The sequence below is a fragment of the Gopherus flavomarginatus genome, chromosome 7 (assembly GCF_025201925.1).
Source record: "Gopherus flavomarginatus isolate rGopFla2 chromosome 7, rGopFla2.mat.asm, whole genome shotgun sequence".
Taxonomy (NCBI): Eukaryota; Metazoa; Chordata; order Testudines; family Testudinidae; genus Gopherus; species Gopherus flavomarginatus.
The window spans coordinates 37,243,479-37,266,408 of NC_066623.1; the positions used below are offsets into that span (position 1 = coordinate 37,243,479).

General features: G+C 40.5%; 1 protein-coding gene across 11 annotated transcripts in view; it reads left to right on the top strand.

The window, feature by feature from the left end:
• The window catches only part of ANKHD1 (ankyrin repeat and KH domain containing 1), a 188,612-nt gene that overhangs the window by 44,609 nt on the left and 121,073 nt on the right, over positions 1-22,930 (top strand). The gene's annotated exons all lie outside the window — the stretch shown is intronic.

Here is a 22,930-nt window from a genome sequence, read left to right on the forward strand (position 1 = left end):
CTACTCCTGTTCTACATGCATATCTTGTTCTCTGCGTCTGAAAATACATGTCAATTTTTATTCGTTCTATTAGCCATCCAAACAGATGTTCGGTACAACTGTTTTATTACACATCAAGGAAAACTGATTACTCTAAGTGTTAAAGAAGTACTTCTGCAAATTTAAAAGTTAATGTATGTTAATGAGACTAATGGACATCAGCTTCAAAAAAGACTACAGAGCACCATCCATTCGTAAACAGTTTATGAACATATATGGGAATAATTTCATTTACTATTAAAATGTAACCGTCTCTGTGGGATGGAAGTTGCTGCTGATTAACAGCACACAAACAACTATCCCGGGACAGAAGTAGAGATCACTTTTCTGAATATTTTTGCAGCAATATGCAATGCATTTTTCAGAAAGCTGCAGGTATTCCCAGTTGAAATGAGCACCCACACTGACAGTTTTTACCCAATCATTAATAGTTTACATGGACCAAATGACTTACCTTGATATTTACTTTTTATAGAGTGTAAAACAAACTAAAAAATGTGGAGATATCAGAATACTAGATTTGTTGTTTTAGCTTGCACTAGAGTGCACTATTTAAATCAAAGTGGTGTAAACCTTCAATTTTAATATTTAATTAAATAATTTTAATGTATACCAGCAAAGGCAGGTAAACTTGATTTTAATCTAGCTTTGCATTTGTACTACTTTTCTTAAAGAGAGTGATTACTGTTGGTTACCATTCAAACATGCCGATTTGCAACTAAATACAGCTTTTACACTAAATTTGGTTATTTTTAATAACCAGGAGGATATAATATATCATAATTATTTAACCAATTATATAGTTTAACATACATTTTCTTCAGATTTGGTCTGTACTTATGTTAAAAATTGACTAATAAACAACAAATGCATCAATTTTTCACTCATGATTTGTGTCAAGCTGCATTTGGATGGAAATTGGAACTTTAAAAATGCACAAAAAAGCATTTTAAATTTGTTTTTAATAGTTAAGTAAAACTACCTTAAATGTGTTGGATACATATGGAAAAGTTTATCAGAACATGCTTTAAAATTTAAAACTAAAATTTGGGCTGAATGGGTTTTCCTGCTAAAATCTTCTTAAGTTATGATCTAAGCCTCTCGACTTGTAGCTGGCTAGGATAAATTATTACACAGTTACTTGGCTTGTAAAAGGAAGTTTCATTTCCTGCAAGATATGTCATTGCACAGCATTACACTAGTCAGAACTGGTTTGCTACATTAGACTTTTATGCTATGTTCCATAGTAAACTTAAGGTACAGAAACACTTCCTTTTCATATTCCAGTGTAAATTGTACATTACAGGCTGTGAAACCTGTAAAAGCTTAGTGCCTGTGTGTTTTTGTTCGAGGTAGCGGTGTGTGGAGTTTAGGAGCCTGCTAGACAAGGCTGAGGGCTTCCTTACAAGGCTCTAGCTTGCCATCCTTTTGATTCCTAATCCCTTTAGGATCCTTGATAAGGTGGCAGGGCTAATTCATGTCTGGCCTCCACTTGGAGGAGTCAGCACTAGACTCACCGGCAGCTAGTGTATGCAAGCAGCTTGAATGCTTCCCTTTAATGCAGTGGTGTGCATCTCCTGTTTGGGAGCGTGCAAGCCGCTTGCACACATTAAAGTGACCAGAGACAGCTGCTGGTGAGCCTGGTTCCCGTGCCATTGGGCAGGGCTGGGGGCAGTACAGTGACGCCGAAGGAGCTGCCTGGCCTGGGCACTGGTTCCTGTGAGCAGCAGCCCAATGTGCTGCTGCTGTCATCACTGTCCTTCCTGGTAGAGCTCTGCAGCTCCATGGATATACATTTTGTATCCACACAGGGCTCTAGGTGTTTGTACACAAGTGCAAGAAGTTTCACCCATCTGAGTATTTAATCTGAGTGCTTGGTTTTAAATAAGAATATTGCAATAATAGGCATCACAGAAACTTGGTGGAAGGATGGTAATCAATGGGGCAGAGTACAAAAATATATAGGAATGATAGAGTAGGTCACACTGGTGGAAGAGTGACACTATATGTGAAAGAAGACGTAGTAAAAATCTTATGTATCAAACCTCATCATAGAATCTCTATGGATAGAAATTCCATGCTTGGATAATAAGAGTATAGCAGTAGGAATATACTCCTGACCAGGATGGTGATTGTGAAATGCTCCAGAGAGATTAGAGAGGCTACACAAAATCCAATAATAGGATTTCAACTATCCCCTGATTGGCTGGGTATGTCACCTCACGATGGAATGCAGAGATAAAAATTCAAGATACCATTAATGACTGCTGCTTGGAGCATCTAGTCCTGAAACCTGCGAAGTGTTGCACAGGATCTTGTCCAAGAAGTGAATGTAGCTGAACTGCTCAGTAATAGTAACTCTAATATAATTAAATTTAATATCTTTGAAGGGGGGAAATACCAAAGAAATCCACCACAGTAGCATTTGTCTTCAAAAGGGAGAATTTCATAAAAAGGTTGTTAGTTAAATAGAAATTAAAAAGAACAGTCCCAAGAGTGAAAAGCCTGCAAGCTGCATGAAAACTTTAAAAACACCGTAATAGAGGCTCAAATTAAATGTATGCCCGAGTTTAAAAAAAAAAAAAAGAGGACCATAAAAAGGAACCTTAGCTAAACAGTGTAAAAGAGGTGGTTAGAGAGAGAGACATTTTAAAAATTGGAAGTCAGATCTTACTATGAACATAAACTCTAGCAAGTCAAGTGTAAAAATTATATATATAAAAAAATTAGGTAGGCTAAAAGAGAATTAGAAGAGCAACTAACAAAAGACACAAATGTTACAAAGGGATCTCACAAAACTGAGTGACTGGGCAACAAAATGGCAAGTGAAATTCAATGTTGATAAATGCAAAGTAATGCATATTGAAAAACATAATCCCAACTATACATATAAAATGATGGGGTCTAAATTAACTGTTACCACTCAAGAAAGAGATCTTGGAGTCATTGTGGATAATTCTCTGAAAACATCCACTCAATGTGTAGCAGCAGTCAAAAAAGCGAACAGTGTTGGTAATCATTCAGAAAGGGATAGATAATTAGACAAATTAGGGGTTGGGCCGAAAGAAACTTGATGAGGTTCAACAAGGACAAGTGCAGAGTCCTGCACTTAAGACGGAAGAATCCCATGCACTGCTACAGACTAAGGACCGAATGGCTAGGCAGCCGTTCTGCAGAAAAGGACCTAAAGGCTACAGTGGATGAGAAGCTGGATATTCAACATGTACCTTTGTTGCCAAGAAGGCTAACTGCATTTTGGGCTATATGAGATGGGGCATTGCCAGCAGATTGAGGGACGTGATCATTCCCTTCTATTTGACATTGGTGAGGCCTCATCTGGAGTTCTGTGTCCAGTTTTGGGCCCCACACTAGAAGAAGGATATGGATAAATTGGAAAGAGTCCAGCGGAGGGCAACAAAAATGATTAGAGGGCTGGAACCCAGGATTTATGGGGAGAGGCTGAGGAAACTGGGATTATTTAGTCTAGAGAAGAGAAGAATATGGGGGGATTTGATAGCTGCTTTCAACTACCTCAAGGTCCCTCACCAAAGAGAATGGATTTAGACTGTTCTCAGTGGTAGCAGATGACAGAACAAGGAGTAATGGTTTCAAGTTGCAGTAGGGGAGGTTTAGGTTGGCTATTAGGAAAAACTTTTTCACTAGGATGGTGGTGAAGCACTGGAATGGGTTACCTACGGAGGTGGTGGAATCTCCTTCCTTAGTTTTTTTAAGGCCAGGCTTGAGACAACCTTGGCTGGGATGATTTAGTTGGGGACTGGTCCTGCCTTTGAGCAGGGGGTTGGACTAGATGACCTCCTGAGGTCCCTTCCAATCCTGATATTCTGTGATTCTGTAATAAGACAGGAAAATATATTACCTCTATATAAATCCATGGTACACCCACCTTTTGAATACCACATGTAGGTATGGTCACCTGATCTCAAAAAAGATGTGCTGGAATTGGAAAAGGTTCAGAAAGGGGAATAAAAATGATTAGAGGTATGGAGTGGTTTTCTCAGAGGCTTATTAAGACAGTTACCCAATAGAAGTCATCCCATAATGTGTGTCAAAGCAGCACCTTGTCTCAGACCCCCATGAGGCCTGAGTTCCAACCTGCACTCTTAATCTGGCCCTTAAAATCCTTTAGTCTGATCTTTGAGTTTGAGTGATTTTGATTCTTAATGTCTGAGTCTTACCTATGAAGAAGACTGAGACTTTTCAGCTTGGAAAAGACAGCTAAGGGGGGGGTATAGTAAAGGTGTATTTAAATCATGATGTGGCGAAAGTAAATAAGGAAGTGTTATTTACTTATCATAATGCAAGAACTGCGGGTAACCAAAATGAAATTAATAGGCAGCAGGTTTAAAACAAAAGGAAATATTTCTTCACACAATACAGTCAACTTGTGGAACTCTTTGCCAGAGGAGGTTCTGAAGGCCAAGGCTATATAACAGGGTTCAAACAAGAACTAGATAAATTCATGGAAGAAAGGTCTATCAATGGCTATTAGCCAGGACGGGCAGGGATGGTGTCCTAGCCTCTGTTTGCAAGAAACTGGGAATGGGCAACGGAATGGATCACTTGACGATTACCTGTTCTGTTCATTTCCTCTGAAGCACCTGGCATTGGCCACTGTCAGAAGACAAAATACTGCGCTAAATGGACCTTTGGTCTGACCCAGTATGGCCATTCTTATGTAAGACAAACTAACAGCAAAATTTGTTTTAAGTACATCCGAAGCAGGAAGCCAGTGGGGCCATTGGATGATTGAGATTCTAAAGGCGCACTCGAGGACGGCAGGGTCATTGTGAAGAACCTGAAATTAATTCTTTGCACTGTTCTTCACTGCGAAAGATGTGAGGGAGATTCCAGGACCTGAGCCATTCTGTGTAGGTAACAGATCTGAGGAACTGTCCCAAATTGAGGTGTCAAGTAGAGTGTTTTTGGAACAAATTGATAAATTAAACAGTAATAAGTTACCAGGACCAGATGATATTCACCCAAGAGTTGTGAAATAATTCAAATATGAAATTGCAGAACTACTAAAAGTGGTATGTAATCTAACATTTAAATCAGCCTCTTTACCAGATGACTGGATGATAAGTAATGTAATGCCAATTTTTTTTAACAAGACTCCAGAAGTGATCTTGGCAATTACAAGCCAGTAAGGCTAACTTCAGTACCAGGCAAACTGGTTGAAACTGTAGTAAAGATCAGAATTATCAGACGCATAGATGAATGCTCTATGTTGGAAGAGTCAACACTGCTTTTGTAAAGGGAAGTCATGCCTCACCAATCTCTTAAAATTCTTCAAGGGAGTCAAACATGGACATGGGTGAGCCAGTGAATACCATGTATTTAGACTTTCAGAAAGCCTTTGACAAGGTCCCTCACCAAAGGCTGTTAAGCAAATAAAGCAGTCATGGAATAAGAGGGAAGGTCTTCTCGTGATCAATAACTGGTTAAAAGACAGGATACAAAGGGTTGGAATAAATGATCAATTTTCACAATGGAAAGAGGTAAATAGCGGGGTCTCCCAAGGATCTGTATTGGAGCAAGTGTTCAACATACTCATAAATTATCCAGAGAAGGTGGTAAATAGTGAGATGGCGAAGTTTCAGATGCTACAAAATTGCTCAAGATAGTGAAGTCCAAAGCTGACTGCAAAGAGTCACAAAGAGATTTCTCGAAACTGGGCAAAAAAATGGCAGATTGCATTTATTAACACTGAATTTCACGTAATTCACACTGGAAAACCATAATCCCAATTATATGTACAAAATGATGGGGTCTAGATTAGCTGTTATCACTTAGAGGTCTTGGAATCGTGGATCTGAAAACATATGCTCAATGTACAATGGCAGTCAAAAAAGCTAAGTGTGTTGGGAACCATAATAGGGATGGATAATAAGACAAAAAATATGATGCCACTATACAAATCCATGGTATGCCCACTCCTTGAGTATTGCATGCAGTTCTGGTCACCCCATCTCAAAAAAGATCTATTAGCATTGGGAAAAGTACAGAGAAGGGCAGCAAAAGTAAGGCATGTGGAACAGCTTCCATATGTGGAGAGAGTGCAAACGCTGGGACTGTTCCTATTGGAAAAGGAAATAGACTAAGGAGGGATATGATACAAGTTTATAAAATCATGAATGGTTGGAGAAAATGAATAAGAAAGTTTTTACCTCTTTGCGTAACACAAAACTTGGGTGCCACTCAATGTAATTAATGGGCAGCAGGTTTAAAAGAAGCATGAGTAAGTATTTCTTCATACAATTCAGTCGACCCCTTGAACTCATTAGCCAGGGGATGTTGTGAAGATCAAAACTATAACTGGGTTCAAAAAGAATTAGATAAGGTCATGAAGCATAGATCCATCAATGGCTATTAGGGTACGTCTACACCACCCATCGGATCGGCAGGTAGCGATCGATTTATCGTGTGTAGTGTAGATGCGATAAATCGATCCCCGATCACTCTCCCGTCGACTGCTCAACTCCAGCTTGGCGAGAGGCGGAAGCAAAGTCAACAGGGGAGCAGCGGCTGTTGATCCCGCGCCGCGAGGATGCAAAGTAAGTGATTCTAAGTCGATCTAAGATATATCTACTTCAGCTATGCTATTCTCGTAGCTGAAGTTATGTATCTTAGATCAAACCTCTTTGTCATCGTCGTCTCTCTACGCCCCCCCACCCCTCCCCCCCCCGGTGCCAGGGCATAATGTGAGCATTCATCCACAAAACCATCATGAGATATTCACTAGAAAGGCTGGAAATGTATACAAAAATTGTTCATGCCAAAACAAATTTCAACTGAATGAAAGAATTGTATATACTGTAGGAATAATATATAGATGTATTCATGTTAACTTATATAAAAGCTTGCATAAAATAAATTACACCAGTCTTTCCCAAGCACATTCATATTGAGCAAGGTTAAAAAGTCTAGTTTTCCGCAAGAAATCAACTAGATACAGTAATTTGTGCTACCTTTCTCTTGGTAGTAGGCTAGGTTTTTTCGAGGTTATTTAGATTAGTTAGGGGACATAACCAAACTAAGTGATTGGACAGTATGTTGGCTGATGAAGTTTAATGTGGATAATTGCAAAGCAGTGCATTTTGGAGGGGAAAAATTTGTACTGTTCATACATCTTTACAGGATTCTAAATTAACTATAGTAATGCCTAGGTTCCTTTCCTGAGCTGTGATACCTCGGTATCTGTGTTTTTTGACCACAGGTACGTATTGCGTAAACAAGAATTTAAGGTGTTTGAGTAACGGAATGGAGAATAGTATCAGAGGGGTAGCCGTGTTAGTCTGGATCTGTAAAAAGCAACAGAGTCCTTTGGCATTTTATAGACTAACAGATGTATTGGAGCATAAGCTTTATGGGTGAATACCCACTTCGTCAGACGCGTGTAATGGAAATTTCCAGAGGCAGGTATAAATATGCAGGCAAGAATCAGTCTACAGGGTAATGAGGTTAGTTCAATCAGGGAGGATGAGGCCCTCTTCTAGCAGTTGAGGTGTGAACACCAAGGAAGGCAAAACTGCTTTTGTAGTTGGCTAGCCATTCACAGTCTTTGTTTAATCCTGAGCTGCTGATGTCAAATTTGCAAATGAACTGAAGCTCAGCGGTTTATCTTTGAAGTCTGGTCCTGACTTCTTTTGCTGTTGGATGGCTACCTTTTAATCTGCTGTTGTGTCCACACAGAATGGAGAATGTCTGTGGCTGTGATTGACTTGGTTGCACGGACCTCATTCTGACACATTTCAGTGGGTGATGCTTTTGTCCTGGTGGTGCCCATCTCCTCCCTTGGACGGCTTTGAAGCGGGGAAGCATTATAGATAGTATTTTACAGATGGGAAACTGAGGCACAAAGGCTGTGACCTGCTCAGGCTCACACAGGAAGTCTGTGGCACCGCAAGGAATTGAACCTGGTTCTCTCATATCCCACTGGGCCATCCTCCTTCCCCTGGATGGCGAACAGTACAGGAAATAATGAGCCATAAATCAGTGGTGCAGCATAATTGTGAATATTGTATGAAGCACTGCTCGCCCCATCTCAAAAAAAGATGTGGCTCAAGACTGATTAGGAGCCCAGAAAAACTCTGAGATAAAGCGATAAAAACTGATAGACAAAAAAAATTTTCTTTTTATACAAACTGTGGAACTCATTGCCAGAGGATGCTATTGAGGCCAAGTGCTTAGTAAGATTGAAATAGGGATTTGATACTTACGGATAACAGATATCCAGTATTATAATAGTTAATGCTAGCAAATAATATTTGGAAAGAGAAAAAAACGTGTTTTAGGACTTAAGCCATTCTCTAGCTACAAGGGATTAGGATTCAATCATAACGGAAGCATATTACCCACCATTTGCCTATAGCGAGATTTAAAGTTGAGTGGGGGGCGGGGGTGGAGGGCGGCACAGTGGTGCTAGAAGCTTCTAGTTAGCTCTTTGCTGAAATTCTTAAATGGTTTTCCATTCCAGCTGTAATAAATGTGAAAGTTGCGCATTGGTACTGCAGGTGGGTGATAGATGTATGAATTTCTGTTAAACTTATCTTACTCAACGTTCCTAGCAGTGAAGGAATAGGGAGGAGTCTAGATTGAATGGACTGAAATAATAAACCGAACTCTGAAATAAAATTTAATGCTGACAGGAGTTAAGTAGCTAAATAAAAATTCATGTTCATTTCAAAGTCCAGAACATTGGTTACTTCAGCTTGGGGATCAAATGTGCCATTGTATGAAACAGTCTGACAGAAAAGCAGGTGATGCTGCAAGTGAGAGAGATTCGTCAAAACATGACCACAATAATAGGGACTTGGTGTTACGTTAGACTTAATCCTGACTGAATCTGTTTTTTATGTCCAAAAAGTGGCTAAATCAGTTAGATAGACCATAAAAACTGGAAGGCAAAGAATTGAATTTGGTAAAGTAACAACTTTTTTTATGCCAACATTTCCTTAATTAGGAGGAAGTGAGCAGTTGAAAGAAATGATTGAAGCACTTGACTGTAGGTGCATTCCTTCAGACATATTTAAAGCTTTAATACAGAATATAATTCAGAATAAGACTGTGTTAAAATTAAGGTGATGGTTGGCACATGAAGAATGACACAGTAGTGGGTAATCCAAGCATCCATTCAAAGGGAAAATATTCCTAATTAATGCTAGTTATTGATTCTGAAAAGGAAACAACATATTGTCGAAGATGCCATGCAAGAATGTGGAGACAAGTATGACAATGAGGCTTCTGCTTTTTGCTAAGAAATTTTAAATGAAAATTGCATGTAAAACACAAATGAATGTTAATGATGCAAAGTCAAGCACTCCAAAGTCAAATGCCAAAATTAGTGTTCTGCACAATCTTAATTTGGCCCTTTTGTGCATATTCATTGTGATAGTCTTTGATTACATGACTACTTACTACTTTTCTCTGTAGGACCTGACTAATTCAGTGCAGAAGATACAAGATGCTCACAGAATGAATCAGGGTTGTGTAGTCAGAGACCTGCCTCACCTGTGGCACAAGTTGGAAGGGGGAATAGTTAATGAGGCAGAGGATTGGAAAGAGAGAATGGATGGTCACATGGTTAAAGCAGTTGAATGTAACCCTCATGGAGAACTGTATTCTGTCCCTGAGTTTCCAGAGAGGTCCTTTGCAATGCTAAGCAAATCACCTAAATTCAAAAATTTCAGATAGCTGTAGTGTGTTCCTCATTTTCTGAGTGTCTGTTTGAAGACATCTGGGGCCTTATTTGGAGAAGTGCTGGGTACTCACAACTACAGATGAAGTCAATGGAAGCTATGCTTTGAACTATAAAATGCTAATTACTCTTTTAAAAAAAATTAAAAGGTGGGGGGATGCTTATGGCCTGATTTTTCTTTCTCACAGGTAGGGTACCCAAAATTAATAGAAATATGAAAATTTTGGTCATAATCTCTACCTCAATTTCCCATTTGTAAAATAGAAATACCACCTAAAAAGGTGTCATCAGGATGAGTTCATTAATGTTTGTGAAACATTCAGATATTGCAGTGATGAGCACCATTAGAAAGCCCCTCAAGAAATTAATGATTTTGTAGCAAGTGCAGGGTTTAGGTCATGTGCAGAAATAAGTAATGGCCACATGCTGAGAAGGATAAAAGGAAATACTTAGTAATTACCCATTCAGTGAATGGGTTTATCCCATGCACTGAATGAAACATGGATCCCTGGGGATGGGGGAGGATGTGATCATGTAATTAAAGAATATATCATAATGTGTATACCCAAAAGTGAACTAAGATTACCCAGGCAGCCTAAGTTCTGATTTTTAACTTAGATGTTTTGACTTTGCAGCCTTTAAGATTTTAAAATGTTCTTTTAATGTAATTTCCTAGAATTTTTCTTTAAAAAATCTTTAAAAAACCCAACAAATTCAGTCATAGGTAAGGCTAAGATTTTGTCATGGATATTTTTTGTAAAAGTCACAGACAGGTCTCTAGCAATAAAGAAAAATTCACAAAAGCCCATGATCTGTCCTTGACTTTTTTACTAAAAATATCCATGATAAATTGGAAAGTGACTGGGCAACTATGGGGTCGCTGGGAGCTCTGGGGCCCCGCCACTCATGGGAACTCAGAGCTCCAGGGTCCCCCTGCCCCCACTGACAGAGGGGAGGTGCAGGGTCCCACTACCCCCTCCCCAGCTTTGGGGAGCTGTGGGCACCCCTCTGCAGCCACTGCAGTGGGGAGCTGTCAGAGTCCCCTTGCCCTGTGGCAGTGGCTGGGGAGCTGTCAGGGTCCCCCTGCCCTGTAGTGGTCACTGAGAAGTCCGCCCCCTCGCAGTGGCAGGAGTACCTTACAGCTCCCTGCTGCTGCGAGAGGAGGCAGGGCCCTGCATCTCCCAGCTGCCAGGGCTAAAGTCACAGAGGTCTTTGGAAGTCATGGATTCTGTGACTTCTGCAACTTTCGTGACAAAATCCTAGCCTTAGTCAGTCATAGGGAACCGTACTATTTCACAGGGCTGGAACAACAGCTGATTGAAAAGGTAGCATTTCACTATTTTTTTCAAAACTAATTCTGCTTTCAGTTAAAAAATGTTCATTTTTAAAAAATGTTTTGAAAAGTTTCTTCCACTTCAGTGGGAAGGGAACACTTTCTCACGTTTTTTGTTTTGTTTTTCAGTGTGAGTGTAAGAAAGTAATTGTGAAAAGTCATGTGGGGCTTTTTCACAAGTTATTTTTGGTATCAATTTTTGTTTTGAATTTTCTTCAAGTGGGAAATTTCAAAGAAACATTTTTATGGAACTTTTCATCTAGTCAGAATACCATTTTTTGACTTTGAGCAAAAAAATTCAACTAGCTCTATTTGCAATGTTTAGATCAGACCTATACCACTTGAGCTAACAATTTACCACTGCCAACAGCAACTTTATCTTCTATCCAGAGTTGCAGTCAGTAGAGGCTCTCCTTTCTTCTCACTGCTGACAGGGCATTCTCTAAGGGCTTTCAAATTTGTGGGAGTTAGCTGGAAAAAAATTAATACTTCATCTTGCCAATGAAAATTGTTGCAACTCTCAGGAAGACTCTTTTTTTGCTTTATATCCAACTACCATAAGAAAGTTTACCTGGAGCATGAAGGACTATTTGATGAAATCATAGTCTATACTTTATACAGCGAGAGGCACTAAACTTAAATATACAGTTGGCAGAGTTTCAGAAGAACTTTTATGAATACAGGATGACACTACTGTTGCGGTCTCAATGGAAATCTTGCTTGATCTAGTGATCAGAGAACTAACACTACATAAGAATGAATTGGAATAAGTATTTAGATAAGTGTGGAATCTTTTCATTGCGTGACCAACATGACTGATCCTGAATATAAAGGTCAGACTGAGCCCAAACAGGTGGAGTGGTAGTTGAATGGGTAATGGAATGAAATCCAGCGTTCGTTCTTTCCTATCTATAAATTTGAAGATGCTAGATTTACAATAAACTAAACATCTTCTTTGCATCTGAATTGTAAATTTTTAAGAACTGCACTGCTGTCTAGTTAGCTCAACTTCAGTAGTGTTTTTGGCGTATTTGGTTTAGTATAGTGTCAATTCTTAATAGGCCTGTTGTAGAAAAAGCAAGTGATTTTTTTCCAGCTATCTCACATTTGGGCAGATACAAAAGCATGGTAGACTTAATAAGCTAATAAACTGATCTCTTATCATTATTCCTCTGATTAATTACGGAATTGTTAATTCTTCTTTTAGGACAAAATGCCTTTTTATGAATTTTTTCTTTGTAAACATAATTATATCTTAAAGTATGTGGTGTTTCAATTAATAAAACCTTAGTGGGTTTTTTCAGGTTGAGGCAAACCAAAACTGCATCACATCATGCAGGTTGCAGAATTTATGAACCCTCAAGTTCTTTGGACTTTCAGGCTTGGTACACTTGAAGTACCAAGAGTCAAGGACTGTTGGAATAAGTGAAGCTTTTATTTAGTGTCTAAGTGAAATCCAAAACACCTAAGTAGAAGAGCAGATAAGTAGGTAAGAGGGGGAAAAATGACACAGGCATTGCATAGAAACAAACAAAGGCCGTATTTTTGTATTAGCATTTCAGAGCAGCTCATTTTACCAGCTTCTTCCCTGGCCAGATTTACCAGAAGCGGGCACCTGACTCTGCTTAGTAGCCAGTCAGAGGCAGTGATTGATGAACAACTAAATAGACCTACATGCAAGGTCTCATTAAGGTGGGTGCCAAGCCCAATCACCTAATCCTTCTACCTTAACCTGACCTACTTCAGGTTGGCAATTGGACAGGTGCTCCATAGCAGTGGGTCTCAACCTGCAGGCCACTTGCAGCCCAATCAGCACACAGCTGCAGCCCATGTGACAACCTCAGGGCTATACAGGTAGTATATATGTTGTGTGGATGTGGCTCACTTAACACACAGAGCTTCATATGCAATCCATGATAGTAAATAGGTTGGGAACCACTGTTCCATTGTCTCCCAACTCAACAGTAAGTCTAAGGATCTGTGCACCAGGAAGTTAGTGGTTAACTTTCACAAAACCATGTGAGTCAGATCAGCTGTGGGCCTCTGTAGTTGTCTAGAGGTTATATGAGACACCAGAAAAGCCCAGTCTATGCTCTTCATGGTCGCAAATCAAGATTTCTCTCTGACCCTAGGGTGACGCTATTCTTTTAATTACCAGTAGCCTTGTGGGCAGGAAGATGCTTTAGTTACATTCATGGCAGGCTATGTTTCTGCACAACTTCTGAATTGCGTCTTCATTTAAGAGAAAAAAACGTTTTTAAGCCTTAAATTAGGCTTTGTTGAACTTACATACATGACTTCCTCCCAGTTAATAAGGCTTATATCATTACTTTGGAACAGAAGTAAAACAATGAATTCTTGCTAAATCTGTTCAGTTCTGGGTTCCACATTTTTAAACCCAGAGCCCTTAGGAACAAGGAAAAGCTGGCAGACATTGAAGGGTTGTAAAAACAAAAAAAAAAAAACTCTTCTCCTAAAAACAGGACAGGTTATCACTTCAGATAATTTAGGTTTATATTGCCTTAGATTCCTGTTGGATTCACTACTGGCTTTTGTAGCCCTTTGTTACCACTAGGGGAGGTTGCTGCTGTCTTTTAGTATGCAGCATACTTGGGGAAAGTACTTCTGTCCCCTTTAAAGGGTAATTGTATTCTTGTTGCCTCGATCTTCATCCCCAGCTGGTATAGACAATAAAAATGTATGAATTGCTTCAGAAAGGTTTTTATAGGATTGTTTTATTTGTTCCACACACAGTCAGTCTAACCAGCTTTCCCTGTGTTGGAATACTAGATATAACTCTTGGCTTCTGTTTCAGAGTTCACTGTATTGAGCAAATAGAGATTGAGAAACACATTCATTACATTGGAAGCTGGTATACTTGCATGTGACTTAGAGCCTTCTAGGCTTGGAGTCATAGTTTTTCTGTAAAAGTCTTGATCTTGGAAGATGATTTTGGGTGAGCATTGGGAGTTCTTCTTCCAAGGGCATTTTTCTTGGGAAATTAGTGTTGCATTAACTGATTGAAATCATGGGGCCACTTGAAAAACTCAGGTGCAGTAAAGTGGCTGTACTGTCCACAAGTTCTGAAGGAATAGTGTATGAAATAATGGAGATAGTGATTAGCATATGTACTACATCTTTAAAAGCAGCATTACTCCATCAGCATATTTCCAGTCCACAGAAAAGGAGCTAAAAGAGATGCTGTGAATTAGATTGAAGAGCTTTACTTCTATTTTAGGGACACGATATAGTTCAGTACACCTCTACCCCGATTTTAATGCTGTTCTCGGGAGCCAAAAAATCTTACCACATTATAGGTGAAACAGCGTTATATTGAACTTGCTTTGATCTGCCGGAGCGCATAGCCCCACCCTCAGGAGCGCTGCTTTACCGCATTATATCTGAATTTGTGTTATATTGGGCTGCGTTATATCGGGGTAGAGGTGTATACTGTAGCTTCACCTGCTATGATCAAACCAGCCTGGCTTATGAATGGAAAATCCTGCCTTCTGAGTGGAAAAACTAAATAAAATAAAGCTGACACTGGTTGTCGCTAACTTGGACTATCAAAAGTTTTTGATCAGTTCTTGCCAGAAGTGCAGAAAACAACAAAGGGGAGCTCTTATGAGTGGAAATGAAATAATAACCTTTTAAGGATCAGTATTCAATTAGAGAAATCTTACAAATGATTTAAAATAAGACTTTTTCCATAATCCTCTCTGACTTGTTGGACGCATAAACTAGCAAAATAAAAACTGGTCATATGCTGATGAACTGTAAATGCAGAGTCCTCTGGGGAAGGCCAAAGATAATGTCACATACTCAAAGTCCTTCAGTTGTATGGCAGTAGTTAAAACAGGACAATTTTCCAGAAGCAGGTTGAGTGGTGTACACTATGATGCCAGTAGAGTTTTTCTGCCCTTTTTATTCATCTCTGCTTTTATTCCCTCTACAGGAAGAAAGTGCTGAGAGAGTCAAGGCACTGAATTTGGTTAGGAGTATTATGGGACTTGCATACGTATATGGCCATCAGGAAGTTTAGACTTGAAATTAGGCGAAGGTTTCTAACCATCAGAGGAGTGAAGTTCTGAAACAGCCTTCCCAGGGGAGCAGTGGGGGCAAAAGACATATCTGGCTTCAAGACTAAGCTTGATAAATTTATGGAGGGGATGGTATAATGGGATAGCCTAATTTTGGCAATTAATTGATCTTTGACAATTAGCGGTAAATATGCCCAATGGCCTGTGATGGGATGTTAGATGTGGTGGGTTCTGAGTTACTGCAGAGAATTCTTTCTTGGGTGTCTGGCTGGTGAGTCTTGCCCATGTGCTCAGGGTTTAGCTGATAGCAATATTTGGGGTTGGGAAGGGATTTTCCTCCAGGACAGATTGGCAGAGGCCCTGGAGGTTTTTCACTTTCCTCTGCAGCATGGGGTACAGGGCACAGGCCACTTGCTGAGGATTCTCTGTACCTTGAAGTCTTTAAACCATAATTTGAGGACTTCAGTGGCTCAGACATAGGTGAGGGGTTTGTTGCGGGAGTGGGTGAGATTCTGTGTGTTGTGCAGGTCAGATCAGATGACCATAATGTCCCTTTTGACCTTGAAGTCTATGATTCTATAGGTCTAGAGATGGCCAAGACTAATTTTTCTTTGAAAGGAGAAAATATCAGAGGGACTGGGATGTTTCTAACATTATGAAAGTTGGGGGACAGATCAATAGCTCATCTTTTATCTTGTACCATAATACAAGAACACTTGACTAAAATGAAAGGGCAGTGAGTCCAGGTGGATGGCTTTGATTTCTAGAATGTGTATGTATAGCTGAGCTTTCTGACAGAAGCATAGGTTCTGAATTTTAAAGACATAGGTGGGCTCCCATCCTTGAGTGGAGACATCCATTATCAGAGTCTTTGTAGGTGGAAGTGCAGAGAAGGGTACTCCGCTGCACACTTTAATAGCGTCTTTCCAGCAATTAAATGACTAGGAGGATTTCTTGTGGGACACTGACCATCATGTTTGTGATATGTTAGATACAATGACTTTAACTACAGTGATATGGAGCATAGGTGAAGTCTGACAAATTGTCACATAGGTGCATGAGATTGTGTCCCCCAAAAGCCTGAGGCATGTTCGCATTGATGTCTTTGGATGAGCCTGAAGTTATTTTGTTTGAATTTCACTATAATACAAAATCTTTCTTGTGGAAAATAGATTCCAGATCAGTGAAAGTTAACTGCTTGTATAAAGTCTGTGCAGAGACAGCAGCTGTGAACTTCTCTGATTTTCAGGCCCCGTGTGGCAAAGAGCTGTTTTGAACTGAATTGGTCATCTGTGGGGGTTGCTCTCCTCAGATCAACCTTTGAGATGGGGTAGTCATTGAGATAGGTAGACATGGATTCCTTGTCTCCTTAGTTGAGCTGCCACAACTGCCAAGCATTTGTTAAATGTCCTTGGTGCTGTGGAAAGGCCAGGACTCTGATCTTGTCGTGAGATGCTCCTACTAGGAATCTGAGGTGTATATCTGGTGAGCTGGATGTATGGATATGTGAAGATAGATATTTTGGAGGTCAAGAACTATATATCAGTCTTGAGGATCTAATAAAAGAATTATGGAGGCCTGAGTCACCATCCTGATTTTCAACAAATTTATAGATTTCAGATGTAGAAGGTCAAAATGGGACACCAACTCTCTTTCTTCTTTGAGATGAGAAAATAATGGAACTAAAACCCATGCCCTCTGAATCCTAAAGGCACGTTTTACTCTGCTCCAGGTTGGAAAGGGGAGTCAACTTCCAGTTTTAACAGTATTTTGTGAGAAGTGTCCCTGAAAAGGGGTGGGGAAGAAGGGACTAGAACTGGATAGAATAACGCTTGAGAAAAAAATTCTGGACCTCCTGGTTTGAAGTGATCTGACTCCAGGCTTCCCAGATGTAAGAGATAGTTGACATAGCAGATCAGAGTGGAAGAAGGGAGATACTGCAGCAGAGGTGGCCAACCTGTGGCTCCAGAGCCACATGCGGCTCTTTAGAAGTTAATACGTGGCTCCTTGTATAGGCACCGACTCCAGGGCTGGAGCTACAGGTGCCAACTTTCCAATGTGCCGGGGGGGGGGGGCTCACTGCTCAACCCCTGGTTCTGCCACAGGCTCTGCCCCCACTCCACTCCTTCCTGCCCCCTTCCCTGAGCCTGCTGTGCTCTTGCTCCTCCCCCCAAGCCTCCTTCACACCACGAAACAGCTGATCAGGAGGTGCAGAGAGGGAGGGGGAGGTGCTGGTCAGTGGGGCTGCTGGTGGGCAGGAGGTGCTTTGAGCTGGGGAGGGAACAGGGGAACTGATGCGGGGGCTGCTGACTTATTACTGTGATTCTTTGGCAATGTACATTGGTAAATTCTGGCTCCTTCTCAGGCTCAGGTTGGCCACCACCGTACTGGAGAAAGTCTGTCAGACTCTCAACACTAGTGTTACAACAACTGCGTGGTGGAAGTTGTAAATTGTGTAGCAACAGAGGAGGAGTCTGAGGGTAGTAATTGCTTGAAGCCCTACTTCTTCCTTGGTTGTGCCAAAGCCCTCTGCAACCGGGGCTGGCACATTTACTTTATCCTATTTTTGTCAGTGTCACTCTTTCCTGCACTGTACTGCAGTGGAAGATTGTTCAATGAGTAAGCTATTCAAGGTGTTTGGTTTTTGTCTTGTACTGCAGCAAGACTATCACTTGGGGCTTTCTACATATGGACCTACTACTAGAAAAGAATATGAGATGAAGACAGTCTTGTGTGTGGATAATGAGAGAAATTAAAAGCATCATTATTAGCACGTCTGCATTAGCGTCTCACCTAAATTTGGTGGTAGAGTGTAAATATCCTTAGATTTTTACAAGCCAAAATTAGATACAAAAGAGGCAGGTAGAATTTGCAGCATTTTGTTGAGATGACAGCCTCTAACTGCCTGGGATGGGGATGGATATTTTGTACCAGGGTGTCAAGTATCAGAGGGGTAGCTGTGTTTGTCTGGATCTGTAAAAGCAGCAAATAGTCCTGTGGCACCTTATAGACTAACAGACACTATGCCGACGAAGTGGGTATTCACCCACGAAAGCTCATGCTCCAATACGTCCGTTAGTCTATAACGGGTAGACAACCTATGGCACAAACTAATTTTCAGTGGCACTCTCACTGCCTGGGTCCTTGCTGCCAGTCCAGGGGACTCTACATTTTAATTTAATTTTAAATGAAGCTTCTTAAACACTTTAAAAACCTTATTTATTTTTACATACAACAATAGTTTAGTTGTAAATTATAGACTTATAGAAAGGGACCTTCTAAAAGCGTTAAAATGTATTACTGGCATGCAGAACCTTAAATTAGAGTGAATAAATGAAGACTCGGCACAACACTTCCGAAAGGTTGCCAACCCCTGGTCTGTAAGGTGCCACAGGACTCTTGGCTGGTGTACCAGGGTGCAGTCCTTCAACTTACAGTACTCAATCTCTTGTTATCTATCTCTGTCTGAAAGTAAATTTGATGCTCTGCACACACCCCTTTAGCTGCTGAAAGGGAAGAGGAGCACTATCTCTTCCTTCATGCCTCCTGGCTACTGTGAGGAACAGAGGAAAGAAATCTATGCTCCCTGTCACCAATTTTTTGTGGCCACCTCTGAAATATCTCTGACGCCTGCCTCTTCTGCTGTTCATAGCTTTGCTAGGTAGCAGAATAGCTGTGATTCTTTAGTTACACTGTTACCCACAAGGTTCTTGAGTAACAGCAGAGAAAATCTTGTTTGACAGTTTTGCCAAAGAGAAGCAATATGAAATTATCAACAATGTAGCATTAAAGATGTCTATGTGCAGATTTAAGAAGAAAACAACTCCATTGATTTATACTTTGACAGTTCTCTGCGATATTGTAATTTCTTACATTGGAAGGTAACAATTGGAAACAACTGAGTGCACTGGCAATATGGCTTCGCAACTAGAAACAAGAACGAGCACTGATGTGACTAGCCAGATCTCTGCAGACCACCTGCAAATAACCTGCATACCCGTAGTGATCAATGGACAGTTTGACAGCTGCTTCTTTGAAGCATCAAGTATAGGTCATGGCTGTCCGCAGGACTAGGTAGACTAATGGTCTGATCTTGCATCACAAATTCTGGCATTGTAAGAATAATTGAAAAAGCAAAAATGAATGGAGAGAGTTCTAAAGGTAGATACACCAGATTTGAACAGTTTTATTGTATAGGGAACAGGAGGGAAAACAGTGCAGGTCTCTTGAGGGATAGTGAGGCATATAGTAAGAGAAGGCAGGTATTACTAGGAAACTATTTTCTAGCGATAATTAAGGCGCATGCTAGAAACAGGAGTTGTCTGTGGGCAGAAGATGAAAGATTAATGTAACGAAGAGTAACACCAGGTAAAAAGAATAAACCAATGCAACTTTAAACGTACCAGGTTTCACGGTAAAGCAGCAAGCCTTCTAAGAGTATGTCTGTACTACCTGCTGGATTGACAGGCATCGATTGATCCAGCGGGGGTTGATTTATCGCACTTAGTCTAGATGCGATAAATGGACCTCTGAGTGCTCTCCCGTCAACTCCTGTACTCCACTGCCACGAGAGGCGCAGGCAGAGTCGACGGGAGAGCGGCAGCAGTCGACTAACCGCAGTGAAGACACCGCATTGAGTAGATCTAAGTATATCGACTTCCGCTATGTTATTCATGTAACTGAAGTTACGTAACTTAAATTGACACCACCACACTGTCCCCCAGTGTAGACCAGGCCTTAGAGTATAAACTACTGCTATTGGGGGGGTTTCTTTCCAGTTTTGATAATTCTCTGGAAATGTAATTACTTGGCAACAAAAGAGATGCTAATATGACACTTTAAAACTTGATGTAAGGTTGGACCTGGGAAATAAGATACATGAAAATCTGATCATCATATGGGGCAATGTCAGGGATTAGCAGCTTACTAGCAGAGTACAGTTTTGGTTAGTTTATTCTAAAACCCAGTTTCTTCGAAGAAGTGATGATAGAGTTGTGAAAGCAGTGGAAATAATTTACTTTGTCTTCAAGAAAACTTTATATATAGTATCTTGTGAAAAACCAGTGTAAAATTAGCAACTATAATACAACTTGATACATTTCTAAAGTGTTAAATATATGGTTACTGGTTAGATGTGACTAAAGTGAATTATGAAGATAATGCGAGGATTGCATTAGGCTCCTGTCTTGTTCATACTACCTGGCAGATGGCGCATGCAGCTACTGTACAGACATGCACATGACTTGCTTTGGAGAATTTGTCCCAAACAAAAGGGAGGCAGGATTCAAAAGAACTTGGAAAAACTGAGTGAGGTTAGAAGCGTGGGAACAGAATGTGTTGTATATATTATCTTTAAAGTTTTACATCGTCTAGAAATTTAAGGTTGAAAAATAGTTGCATATTACAGTATCAGGACAAGGAGTTGGGGGAAGTATTATCCAGTTTTAGACTGATTTTTTAACAGTTGGGAAAGTAAACTGAATCCTGGAGTGTATACAGGTATAAAGCATGTCAGGAGATCATAGTCCTGTTCATAGAGAATAAGGTATTGAGGGTATTGAGCAAAACTCAGTATATATTACAGGAAGGATATCAAAGAATTCTGAAGAAACTACAGAAATGGATATCAAAGATAAGGAGTCTCCAAGGTGTTAGAGAATTAGTGGAAGCAGAAACTAGAGAAGAAGCTTGAGAAAAACCTAAATATATTTAGCGTTGGGAAGCTTATGTTGTAAATTGGAAGGTAATCCCCTCAAGTAGACAAACTTGAAGTAGGAAAGGACCTGTCGCTATAGGACAGTTTCTATAGCACGAGCTTCCTAAAGTATAAGGGAATTGGGGTGGGTGTAAGGATCTAATTTTGTACAGACAGAAAGGAGTTGCCATTTAAAAAGTCAGATTTATCAGCTGTTTCCTCACTCTGCTTTTTGAGAAACGGCTGTGTGGTGACAGTGGGTAAACCTGATTTACTAATGGTTCTGTTACAGCTAATATACTGTGGGGGTGGGGGAACACTGCTCGGTGAGCTTAGTCATACAAATAGGTAACATGTCAATGTGAACATCACAAGGAGCTTCTGAGCTTGAGTGCTGTAGTGTACTGCTAAAAAGAGAGAATTGTTGTCATCAAATCACATGCCCATCCATCATCTTCCATTATTTTAAATCTTTTTGTACTTGATTTTCATTTTTAAAATTTACATATCAGTCATATGAAGCATGCAGACAATTAGTCACAGAAGAAAAAAGCTGTCAGAATGTAGTCTGCCTTTAGCCTAGTGTAATCATTTTGACTAGGTGAGCCAGGTTTGCTGAATTTGGCCCACTGTTTTAAAAGCAATGATCTGAATAAATATTCATACACACAAATATGTGTCGAGGAAATGAAAATTTAAGACGTCTTAATACCTTTTCCTCCATCCAAACAAACACCATACCAGAGACTACACCACAACTAACTCTCCCCTATTAGCGATGCTAATCTCCTTGCACTTCTGCAAATTTCCCATCCCATCGTAAATGAATGATTGCTCTTCTCCTTTTATACCCTTCCCTTTGTTGCACAGTTCTGGTTACTAATGCTAGACTCTGGGTTACAAGCTGGGAAAAATAGAAAACATAGTTGAATTTCAAAAGAATCCGAAGATGTACCTATGGCAGATGTTAAAATTTCTGAAATGTATTGTCCAGAATCACTTTCACAGGCGTTTTATCTTTCTGGTGCGGCCCTGGTTACATCTGTGATTAAATAGCTACTCAAGCCACTCTGTTGCTTAGCTTATTAAAGATGACCTACATTTGCTGCTGTTGAATCAGTGTGTTAGTTTCTAGTAATGTGTAAACCAGTGATTCCCAAATTGCTCATGCTGTTGGCCCCCTTTAAACTCACCTCTGTTCACATGAGCCTCCTGATACTTTAGTTCTCAGGTTGATTTTGCACTCCATCTTAACAGTTTACTTTGAAACTTTTGGGTGGGTAGCCAGGCCTGGATTAACCAATGTGACTCATGCAGGGTCTCTGTCTCCTGGGTTCCCTCGAACACCAAACCAAAAAAAGGGTTGGGCAACTGAGGGCCACATCCAGTCCACTAGATCCTTTTAGTTGACCTGCTGCCCCATGTGCTGGAAGAAAGGGATTCCATCAGTCTCCCTCCCTTTCCCATGCTTTTGCTGCTGGCCATAGGAAGGCATGCTGCTGCTTTGAGTGTATTGTATTTTTCTGGCAGCACATGGCACTTCCTAGCTTTTCTGGCTGGCTGCAGCTGTGGGTGTGAGAGTGCTTTATGGGTATGATCTGTGCAGCATTTTGGAACAAACTTCCTAGCTTGGGTCAGCTGATTCAGGCACTGAAGCCCACCTTCTTTTTCCTAGGATCAGAGCCTGAACCCTCACCAGAACCACAACTTCAAACTGCTGTCTAGAGAGCTATATAAGAAGGGAGCACTAGCATGCGCTCCACTAGGCTGAGTCTCTGGGTCTAGGCTGGGAGGTTCAGTCCAAAATGCTGTCCAGACATACCCTAATGCTCTAATAGCAGATGGCACTACCCTGGTGGCTGTTTGTTTAGAAGCTTTCTTGCATCTTTTTTTCCCTTGTCTCATGACCATCCTGGTACTTTTTCAGGGCCATCCTGTGGGTCATGACTGACAGTTTGGGAACCACTGCAGTGAACTATTGTACTGTAATTCAGTATGTTACCAGAGACTTGACTAGTAGCATGTTTGTACTTGAAGATTTAGGTCTATGCTGCAAGTACAATTGTGCCAGAATGTTTACATTTGTCGAATAGATGGGGCCTTAG